This window comes from Nansenia antarctica (assembly GCF_963989245.1).
Source record: "Nansenia antarctica genome assembly, chromosome: 5".
In the NCBI taxonomy this organism is placed as follows: Eukaryota; Metazoa; Chordata; class Actinopteri; order Argentiniformes; family Microstomatidae; genus Nansenia; species Nansenia antarctica.
This window is the reverse complement of record NC_137690.1, coordinates 72,799,570-72,810,381: the sequence shown is the minus strand read 5'-3', so window position 1 is coordinate 72,810,381 and position 10,812 is coordinate 72,799,570.

Below are 10,812 nucleotides of genomic sequence, written 5' to 3'. Positions count from 1 at the left end.
TTTTCCGTCTTTGTCATGAAAATAATGAAAATATATTTTTCGTACAAGAAAACAAAAACGAACAAACATTACATCCTTTCAGAGCTCTGCCATTTCTGTAACACGGCTAAGCTCGGTGATGTGGATCGACCAGTCTGTCTGTCTCGATCTGTCTGTCTGTCTCTCGACCTGTCTCTCTCTCTCTCTCTCGACCTGTCTCTCTCTCTCTCGACCTGTCTCTCTCTCTCTCGACCCTGTCTGTCTCTCTCTCGACCTGTCTGTCTCTCTCGACCTGTCTGTCTCTCTCGACCTGTCTCTCTCTCTCGACCTGTCTCTCTCTCTCTCGACCCTGTCTGTCTCTCTCTCGACCTGTCTGTCTCTCTCTACCTGTCTGTCCATCTCTACCTGTCTGTCTCTCTCTACCTGTCTGTCCATCTCGACCTGTCTCTCTCTCTTGACCTGTCTCTCTCTCTCTACCTGCCTGTCTCTCTCTACCTGTCTGTCTCTCTCTCTCGACCTGTCTCTCTCTCTCGACCCTGTCTGTCTCTCTCTCTCGACCTGTCTCTCTCTTTCTCGAGCTGTCTGTCTCTCTCGACCCTGTATTCAAAATGGCGACAGGTGTTTGATGTCAGTGTGGACCGGTGGCAGGCGAGCCTCAGAGCCACAGGTGAACCGGCTGTCAGGAGGTCTCAGGTAATGCTGACGTTGTCATGGCAACCATGCAGCTTATTTACAGCGGGGATTTATGAGAGGAGGAGAGAGCTCTGATTCAGACTGCTGCTGTTGGCAGCAGACACTCACACACACACACACACACAAAGACACACATACATACACGCACAGACACACACACACACACACAGAGACACACATACATGCACGCACAGACACACACATACACACGCATCATCACACACACAGGCACGCACGCATGCAAACGTCATCACACACACATTCACACACATATGCTCGCACGCATGCACACACACACACACATCATCACCCACACATGCACGCACGCATGCACACACACACACACACACACACACAAACACATAATCACACACAGACACATGCACGCACGCATGCACACACACACACACATTATCACACAGGAACGCACACACATACATGCGCACACACATATCCGCATTCATCATCACACACACAGGCACACACGCACACGCACACACACAGACACAGACACACACATATATGCGCACACACACACATATCCGCACTCATCATCACACACACAGGCACGCACACACACACACACGCACACACCATCAAACACACTCACACTCTCAAATACCTTCATTAATGCACAATCACACTCTCAAATACATTAATAAATTCATATGCACATGCACTCACCAGAACATGGGCAGGGAAACACATGCAGGCATGCATTGATTTAAAACACAGAGTCGGCACTGGAGACATGATACTTACATATGGAATATGTTTATGTATATATACATATGAATATATCTCATTACAAGGTTGTGAATGATGTTGTTTATTATAAATATAGTCAACTGTGACAGAAATCACCTCCTCTATAGGCTACAGCAAGTCAATTTGGAGCATGATGTTTTGTATATATAAAGACTACATCCTTTCACCGATCGTAAAAGGGGTATCTGTTGTTGCCATGGTGATAGTACCGGCCTGGCTACCACCACTCAACTCATCGTTACGTTTGTAAATACTAGTTAGTTAGTTGTAAATACTAGTTAACCGTCCCTTCGAAGGAACGTGGGTGGTCCGGACCGTTTTCTAAGACTTCAACCGTAATGCCAAGGTGAGCACCTGAAACACATGCTCCGTTTTTACCATTTCTTTCTTTACCGATAGTGGGCCAAATATATGTGACTTTGTTTGAACAACGATTTCTCTGTGAGTGTTTCTCTTTCGTTATGGTCGAGCTAGCCTACATCCTGGTACGACTGGAGCTTGTAGAGCGTAGATGTAAACACAGTGGCGTGACGGTTTTGTAAAAATGCAAAAATAGCCTGTATGTGACACAGTCTGATCATTTGGTCCTCATGTCGGCAACCAATCAAAATGTTCCGACTGTTCTTTTGAAACCACGGAACTACGTTCCAATGTTGTTGAGAATCACAACACAACGGATTGGGTGAGTAATCCCCCACTGCTACCTAGTTAACTATAACACTACTTTACAGTGTTAGCAGGCTCACAAAACAAGCTGTGTTAGTTGACTAGCGACGTGTCGTTGATTTTCAACAACGCGGAAATGTATTCACATTTTTCGAAAGAAAAGTCTGATCATTACATCAGATCCCGACATGAGGACCTAAGCATTAGAATATGTCACAAATGTATATAATATAATTTTTCTAATATGCGTGGCTACTAGAATGTTGCTTAATCTCGCCTTTGGTGTCTGTTTTAACCTGTACTGTACATAAGGACTCTCTCACTAGTATTCTATTCTATTCTTCTCCTTTTTTGTTGATGACTGTAAATATTGAACTACCTTTTATTATTAATCAATTACCAGGTGTTTGGTTGCTATCCCTTGTCATACGTCCTGTGTGTGTGTGTGTGTGTGTGTGTGCGTGCGCGTGCGCGTGTGCGTGTGTGTGTGTGTGTAAGCCAAACTTGTGAGCCGATTGTAAAAACTTTGGAGCGAGGATCTGCACAACTGTTTCATATTTGTATTCGTTTGATTTTGAATAATAAAAAAATAACTGCATATTTCATGAACTGAGATTTGTGTTTTTCTACAAGCAGGCAAGGCAGGCATAGCGGCAACCTGATGTGTATGTGTGTTTGAAGACATGGGGAGGCTGGCGGAGGTAGAAACCAGAGGGCGGCCTCATTGTAATGCACAGGATCGGAATGAGGAACGGCATCAAACTCTGTGCGTTAGAACGAGCCTGTTCTCTGACGTCGAGCTCTGCCAGACTCGTCTTGATTTGAACTGATACTGTATATGAACTCTTTCTCGCTTTTTTTCTTTCTACTTCTTTCTTCAAACTTTCCATGACTTCCAAGTTTCTTTCTCAAGGTGTTTCCATAAGTTCAGTCAGTGTGAATAGAGCATCATACCGTGACTCAGCGGCCGTCTGACAATTTGCATACAGATTGTACAACAATGACAGTTGTTGGCCAAAGAGAAAGTGTTGAGCATCACACTCCACACAGTGGGGGAGTTATTCAACAAGTTATTCAACAAGTTAACAATCAACTTTAGACCAGGCATTGGTATTAGCTCAATAGAACTGCACAGCTAAAGAAATTGGAACACTCCGATCCATACAAATAAAAAGGATGTGCAATAAAGGGGAATTATGTTTGTTGAATCAAAAAATATTGAATTAAAACGATATCAATGTGTTGAATACTTATTTCCCCCACTGTATGTAGAATTTGCCATTCAGCAGATGCTTTTAATCCAAAGTGATTTACAAGGGACATTCCCCCTGGAGGAACTGAGGGCTAAGAACCTTACTCAAGGCCACACTAGTGGTGGTGTTCCCAGGTCTTACACAAGGACACACTAGTGGTGGTGTTCCCAGGTCTTACTCAAGGACACACTAGTGGAGGTGTTCCCAGGTCTTACTCAAGGACGCACTAGTGGTGGTGTTCCCAGGTATTACTCAAGGACGCACTAGTGGTGGTGTTCCCAGGTCTTACTCAAGGGCACACTAGTGGTGGTGTTCCCAGGTCTTACTCAAGGACACACTAGTGGAGGTGTTCCCAGGTCTTACTCAAGGACGCACTAGTGGTGGTGTTCCCAGGTCTTACTCAAGGCCACACTAGTGGTGGTGTTCCCAGGTCTTACTCAAGGACACACTAGTGGAGGTGTTCCCAGGTCTTACTCAAGGACGCACTAGTGGTGGTGTTCCCAGGTCTTACTCAAGGACGCACTAGTGGTGGTGTTCCCAGGTCTTACTCAAGGGCACACTAGTGGTGGTGTTCCCAGGTCTTACTCAAGGGCACACTAGTGGTGGTGTTCCCAGGTCTTACTCAAGGGCACACTAGTGGTGGTGTTCCCAGGTCTTACTCAAGGACACACTAGTGGTGGTGTTCCCAGGTCTTACTCAAGGGCACACTAGTGGTGGTGTTCCCAGGTCTTACTCAAGGACGCACTAGTGGTGGTGTTCCCAGGTCTTACTCAAGGGCACACTAGTGGTGGTGTTCCCAGGTCTTACTCAAGGACACACTAGTGGAGGTGTTCCCAGGTCTTACTCAAGGACGCACTAGTGGTGGTGTTCCCAGGTCTTACTCAAGGACGCACTAGTGGTGGTGTTCCCAGGTCTTACTCAAGGACACACTAGTGGTGGTGTTCCCAGGTCTTACTCAAGGACACACTAGTGGAGGTGTTCCCAGGTCTTACTCAAGGACACACTAGTGGTGGTGTTCCCAGGTCTTACTCAAGGACACACTAGTAAAAAAAAAAAACAGTACAGGGGGGGCAGTAGAAGTCATAAGGGACACAGTAAAGGGGAAAAGTGGGTGTCTCAGGAGACACAGTGCTGGGGGGTAGTGGATGTCTCAGGAGGAGCAGTTAAGGTGTAACATGAAGAGATGGAGGTCTTCAGTCTCCGACTGAAGATGGGTAGTGACTCTGCAGTTCTGACAGCCGTGGGAAGCTCATTCCACCTTGCTGTTGCATCTGATCATTATCTCTAATGTGTGTTGGTGTTTAGGTGGAAATTAGTCAAATAGGCTTTCAGTTTAAGTTTAAGTTTAAATTAAGAGCCTGTCTGTTAAATTAAGTGTCCCCCCTCTCCCTCCCTCATTCGTTTTCCATTTTCCTCTCTGCCTATAACGCCCCCTCTCTGTTAAGAGTGGTATTACACACTGCTTTAGTTTAGTTTGTTATTTGGTATGTGTTTATTATGTTGTGGTGCAAGTTTAAAGTCCCCTATAGGTAGGACACTCACATATAGGCTATCTGAAGCTGTCATCATACTGGCTGTTTAGCTGTGTAGTTAATTTATGGGCCTTTCAACTATCACACTGGCTGTTTAGTTAACTTATGGGTCATTCAACTATCATACTGGCTGTGTAGTTAATTAACCTATGGGTCATTTGACTATCATACTTGCTGTGTAGTTAACTTATGGGTCATTCAACTATCATAGTAGCTGTGTAGTTAATTAACCTACGGGTCATTTGACTATCATACTTGCTGTGTAGTTAACGTATGGGTCATTCAACTATCATACTAGCTGTTTAGTTAACTTATGGGTCATTCAACTATCATACTGGCTGTGTAGTTAATTAACCTATGGGTCATTTCACTATCATACTAGCTGTGTAGTTAACTTATGGGTCATTCAACTATCACACTGGCTGTTTAGTTAACTTATCGGCCATTCAACTATCATACTGGCTGTGTAGTTAATTAACCTATGGGTCATTTGACTATCATACTATCATACTATCATACTATTATACTAGCTGTGTAGTTAATTACACCGTTATGGGTCATTTGACTATCATACTGGCTGTGTAAGTTAACCTATGGGTAATTTCACTATCATACTGACTGTGTGATTATCTGACCCTTAGGAGTCTTTGATGTGACCTTTGACCCCACCTATCTGGTTGTAGGGTTAATTGACTTTTGGGAAACAGCACCCCCTGCTGGCTGTATTGTGTACTCCGGGCATGCTCAACCCCCACTGTGGTTTCCCTTCCGGGCCTGTTGTGTTGTTTTTGCTTCAGTTTGGCAGCACCCCACCCCACCCCGCCCCCCCTACATCTTTATCCGCGGACTGTTGCCAGCCCCCCCACCCCCCACCCACCACCCGTGACTGTTGCCAGCCCCCCCACCCCCCACCCACCACCCGTGACTGTTGCCAGGTAGGCGTAGCACCCCCGCCCCCCTCTACCCCCCCCCCCCCCCCCCCCAGACTGTTGCCAGATTGGCAGCCCGTCCTGCCCCCCGGTGACTGTTGCCAGGGTATTTGCCTGTGTAGCCTAGCGGGCTGATAAGCGCAGGTCGCTGTTGGCGTCATTCAAATCCTGCAGCTGGCAGCCAGTCAGTTACCTGTCCTCAAAACAAACAACACTCTGAACACACACACACGCTACGAAACAGGATCACTCAGAAGCACAAGTTTTTTCCAAAGGGGAAGAAACTGATGTGATTATTGCTTGACATGTGAGTGAGTGAGGTGAATGTTTTTTTATGTTGTGAGTGCTGTCAAATAGGCTCTTGAGGATTAAAAGGTTAAAGCGTTAGATAACCTGTTATGCTGTTAAGGTCAAAGGTTAAAACTATCCCAGTTGACTGACTTATATAGCGCCTTATTCCAAAGCGCTTTACAACGGCCTCTCATTCACACACACATTCACACACCGACGGCGGCAAGCTACCATGCAAGGCGCCGGCCGGCCCGCTCACTGGGAACAATTTGGGGGTTCAGTGTCTTGCCCGAGGACACTTCGACATGTGGCCAGCCGGGGCTCGAAACCGCCGATCCGTCGACCTTGCGATCGTTAGAACGCCGGCTCCTCTACCTCCTGCGCCACCGCCACCTCTTGACTGGGGCCTGCCCAGAACGCCACGGGGTAACAACATGACTCAGCGTGTCTGACCTACATAATGAGATCAGGTTGCAGTCTGGGTAACTGTGTTGACACGGTGAGTCTCCAGGTTTTTATGTATTTTTCTTTGTGTGTCTGTTGACAGTATGAGGCATTCTACCTCAGGGCCATCTGCTGCTGTGCGATGGTCCACAACACTTTTTTCTTTTTCTTTTTTTACTTTTTTTTGTTGAAAATACCACCGCTCATCCGTGAGCAAACTTTGCTGAGGTGCTGGAACTGAAGAGTGTCAATAGAGTGCCAAATAACAGTATCCGCACACTCAAACACTGCAAAAAAAGGTAGGTGAAAAAAACTAGGTGACATTTTGACACAGGTGTTGTGCTTTGGCTTGATCAAGTGATGTTGCTTGAACCCTTAAAACCACAGCATTCACAGGTCGATGACCGAAAGCTCACAATAAACTACATTGGTTTTTTTGCACAGTGTTTGAGTGTGTGGATGCTGTTATTTTGCACTCTACTGTTTTCTTTTTAAAATGTCATCATGTGCTGTCGCCTGGTTGTATGAGGTTGATTGATAGTTTTTTCAATGTTGGAATGTGATGGGGGGGCGGTTCAAAGTCGACAGGCGTTTTTTGCCCCCTGTGAGTAAAAAAAAGTGTTATATCTTTGCACTCGATCAAATTTCAGGACCCTCCTTTCATGACTTGTCCTAGATATGTGCGTTGTACCATCCAGTATCCTTACAATTTTCAAAAATCATATCAGGATAAGCTAGAATATAAAGCTATTTTGCAGTTTTTCTGTGTAGGAAGCAGGCTAAATTACAAGCGGCCAACTAGTGGTCGTTGTGTGTAAATAGCAGCTTAGCATTGTAAAGAGGACATTTGACCCCAGCGGCGGCTCTTTTAGTAGGTAAAAAAGGCACGTCTGTTCTAGTGTTAAGGTTGTCATTGGATGCCCATCCTCAACGATGCTACATGATCGCACGTGGGTTGAATGTTACAGGTTTCTAAATGTCAGCATATAACCTTTATTGTCCAACATCGTGTCAAGGTTGTCCTTGGGTTGAAAATGAATGTTTTCTTTACGTTCTCTACAGACTCCATGACACAACACAATGTTGTTACTACAGGGGTTTCTCTCTCAGATTGGTCCACACAGTACAGACAGTTAGCAGACTACCCGCAGCCACCCTGCGACAGACCTTCTACTGTGAGTACACAGGACACATCATCTATAATAATAATAATAATAACACGACTGCTACTGCTACTATTACTGCTACTATTACTACTACTACTACTACTACTACTACTACTACTACTACTACTGCTGCTACTACTACTACTACTACTACTACTACTACTACTACTACTGCTACTGCTACTGCTACTACTACTGCTACTACTACTACTACTACTACTACTGCTACTACTACTACTACTACTACTACTACTGCTACTACTACTACTACTGCTACTACTACTACTACTACTACTACTACTGCTACTGCTACTACTACTACTACTACTACTACTACTACTACTACTACTGCTACTACTACAACTACTACTGCTACTACTACTGCTACTACTACTACTGCTACTAATACTACTACTACTACTACTACTACTGCTGCTGCTACTACTACTACTACTGATACTACTACTACTACTACTACTACTACTACTACTACTACTGCTACTACTACTACTACTACTGCTACTAATACTGCTACTACTACTGCTACTACTACTACTACTACTACTACTACTACTACTACTACTGCTGCTGCTGCTACTACTACTACTACTGCTACTAATACTGCTACTACTACTACTACTACTACTACTACTACTACTACTGCTACTAATACTGCTACTACTACTACTGCTACTACTACTACTACTACTACTACTACTACTAGTAGTAATAGTAACACGACTGCTCCTAATACTACTACAACAACTACTGCTACTACTAATAATTATTATAATCATAATAGCTTATTTGAGTGGGGAGGGATACAGCTAATACATACTGAGTAATGAAGAGGTGTGTTGCGCTGTCATGCTTCAGCCTGTGCAGCCTCGGTCCCTCGATGGTCCTTCAAATAAGACGTTCTAGAACATCCTATTCCGGGTTATTTTTAGACCACTGCAAATAGAAAATCGATGCTATCTATTGTGCACAGTTTTTAATCACATTTCAAAATGTCCCTGCTCTCAAAATAACACGGCTCCAAAGGCCACCAAGATGGTTCTGCAATTACCTGTTTCTAGTTTTATCATCGTTGGAGACTAGAGGCTTGTTGTTTGACCTCTGACCCTGAGCCGCAGAACCTGTCTGTTACTCTTCTTTCCTGATGTGTAATAACATCGCTCCTCTCCTCTGCTCTCCTCCTCTCCTCTCCTCTCCTCTCCTCTCCTCTCCTCTCCTCTCCTCTCCTCTCCTCCTCTGCTACTTTATTTGTTTTCTCCTCATATCAGAAACCTTATGGTCCCGGCCTTGTATCCATGGTGACGGGGTCATCTGGGGGAGGGTGTGTGTGGGGGGGGTGACTCAGTGGTCCAGTGGTCACCCTAGTCTTCCTGTCAGAGTCGGCCCTGCAGCGGTTCTGGCTGAGAGGTCTGACTCAGAGACTGGACCGCTCTGAACCGCTCCTACCTCCTGCTGTTCCTCCAGTACCCGGCGCCACACACACACACACACACACACACACACATGACCCCACGCTCAGCCGGTACTGCCCTGTCTCCAACAGAACCTCCAGTGGTGTGGGGAAAACATTGTCATTGTGATGTCATTGTGATGTCATTGTAATGAATGAAAAAGGAATGAGGAATGGTACCAGAACACACGTGTGGGTTTGTGGGCGGCTGTGGCGCAGGAGGTAGACGATCGCAAGAGCGGTGAGATCGGCGGTTCGAGGCCCGGCTGGCCACATGTCGAGGTGTCCTTGGGCAAGACACTGAACCCCAAATTGCTCCCAATGAGCGGGCCGGCCGGCGCCTTGCATGGTAGCTTGGCCGCCATTGGTGTGTGAATGTGTGTGTGAACGGGTGAATGAGAGGCCGTTGTAAAGCACTTTGGAAAAAGGTGGTATATAAGTCAGTCCATTCATGAAACTGTGCACAGTGCATTCGACCCCCTCTGTTAAAGACACAGTTACAGTTCAAAACCCCAAACTCATCATTATTCTGTCACAGGCCTTAGATGTCGTCCGTTGAGCAACAGTGACCCCATCTGGCAAGAGCCTGTCGTTGTTTCTTTAGGGCATAAAAACGTCGTCTACACCGATAACGCATTACAGGAAGTTCATTCTTCGTTAAACTTCTTTACGCATCACTGATGGTGTCACTACTTCAACACACAACATCTACGTTATGAAAGTGAATGAAAGAATAATTTAAAAAAATATTGTTTGGGGGGGTGAACTATCTCTTTAAGGATAGATTGAAAGGGAAAGGGGTTCAGGCTTTGTCATTGCACAACGAAACAGTACAACTAAATGTATTCATGCTCGAGGTAAGGGGCCAGAGCCTTAATTAGGGGTTCAGTCAAGACTAGAGTAACCGTGGTGACCGGTGTCTATTTGAAGCCTCCATCTTGAGTATCACATTCTTGTCAGATCGTCTTGTGGCCCAGGGCCAGGAGCCTGAGCCAGGAGCCTGAGCCAGGGAGATTCCTGCTGGCTCCGCCTGGGGAACGGCAGCCCGCATGGGGCCTGGCACTGGGTGGAGTCCCCCTGGTGGTGGAGGAGGGGTAAGACCAGTAAGGTCTCTAACATTAACTCTAACATTAACCCCTAACCTCGAACCTTGAACCCTAATTCTAACCTCTAACATTAACCCCTAACACCTAACCCTAACCCCAAACCCCTAACCCCAAACCTTAACTGCTAACCTTAACCCTTAAGCTTAACCCCTAACTTCAATAATTCCAAATCCTACAGAGATAACTTAAAGATAATTTGTGGTTCCTTTATTTCATATCCACTATTTCTAAATGCTTTAAACAGAACACAGACACCATATAATCACCATACAGCACATAACACCTGGTTGTATTATAACATCTCTGCCTTCGGGTTATTTTGAAGGGCATAATGGTCACTTCTGGTCTGGTTTATTATTGACGCTCTGGTTCAATTATCAGAATAAATGTGTTCTCCAGGTATTTCAGATAAAACAACCTGTGTTGACATCATGTGTCCAGCAGATGGCGGTAGAGCACAGGCTAGAGCCCACCAGGTCCTCCACCGTCCCACAATGCTCTGCGTTGTGACTTGTGA